Raw genomic sequence first — 1220 nt, forward strand, 5'->3', positions numbered from 1 at the left:
CAAAAACCCCTCAAAAAAAAAAAAAAAAAAAAAAAAGAATGCATCCTTTCAGCAACTTTCTCAACCTACTTTCTGCCTTAGCAAATTGGAGGCTCAGGGGTCTTTTTACGTTTTACACTGCCCAGTCCATATTACACCAGCTCATAATGCTTCAATACAATTCCCTAAAAACTTTGTGGACTTTTCATGAATCTGATTCAGGTTGCAGGTTTTTACTTACTTTCAGAAGTTTTGCCAACTAGAGAATCTAATGATGAGATTCTCCCCATTCACAACCCAGCATATCCTCTAAACTCTCCTCGAATACTGGCCGTCTTTTTCCTTTAGCTCATCTCATATCTTAACATATTCAGGGAAAAGAAACACGGGTACTTTGAACATTATGCTGAGAGATGTTCTTATCCAGTAGGAGAAGAATTCAATAGGTACTTTTCTCACTATTTCATGTTGCTGAGGGCACTTGTTGGACCAGTGCTTCACCACTACAGAGCATAGGGCACAGCCATTGTTTGCCAATTTCCTCTACTCTGAAACAAAAATGCTGTGTGTTCTACAGAGCCAGATTTTCTTTATCCTAGTAGCACAACTAGCAAGCATCAGGAAGACTCAGTGGTTGTTCTCTGGTGGGTCTTTTCTCCTGAGGAAGGATAATCTATTAGCATAATAAAGCTGTTATTTAAAATTGTAATTTCTGGGACCAACAGATAGCATGGTGGTTAAGGCACTGGACTTCCACATGGCCAACTGCAGTTCGAGCCCAGATCTAGCCTCTTGCTTTCTTGCTTTCTCTCTCTCTGTCTAGTGAAAGCATACACCCTATAACAAGTTGAATAATAATAACAAGGTTAAATAAACATAATTTTTAGAGTTTTTTGAGTTTTTTTGTTTTTGCCTTAGGGTGCAGGCGCTCACCAGAGAGAGACAGAGACAGTGAGAGGGAAAGTGAGAAATCACCCCAGGGGAATGACCATGTCTCAATCCCTTGTCGGTTCTCCTCCCAGGATATTGGGCATGCACCCACACACGCCCAGCATGAGTTTCAAGCCACTGGGTCTGGGATTCGCGCCATGGTCAGCTATGTGGGTGTCCCGGCCTGCGGGAACTTAGCGGGCAGGGAAACTCGAGCGAGGGGGGCGGAGGTCTGGAACCGGCGCAGCGTCTCAGCACGGGCTTTCAACTCCCTTCTGCATTCTCTCCTTCTGGCTTAATTCTCAGCCATG

At 43.9% G+C, this 1220-nt stretch overlaps 1 pseudogene; it reads right to left on the reverse strand.

Moving 5' to 3' along the window:
• The window catches only part of LOC102497972 (keratin, type II cytoskeletal 8-like), a 9186-nt pseudogene that overhangs the window by 642 nt on the left and 7324 nt on the right, over positions 1–1220 (reverse strand).

Source organism: Tupaia chinensis, unplaced genomic scaffold (genome assembly GCF_000334495.1).
Source record: "Tupaia chinensis unplaced genomic scaffold, TupChi_1.0 Scaffold147038_1, whole genome shotgun sequence".
Lineage (NCBI taxonomy): Eukaryota > Metazoa > Chordata > Mammalia > Scandentia > Tupaiidae > Tupaia > Tupaia belangeri.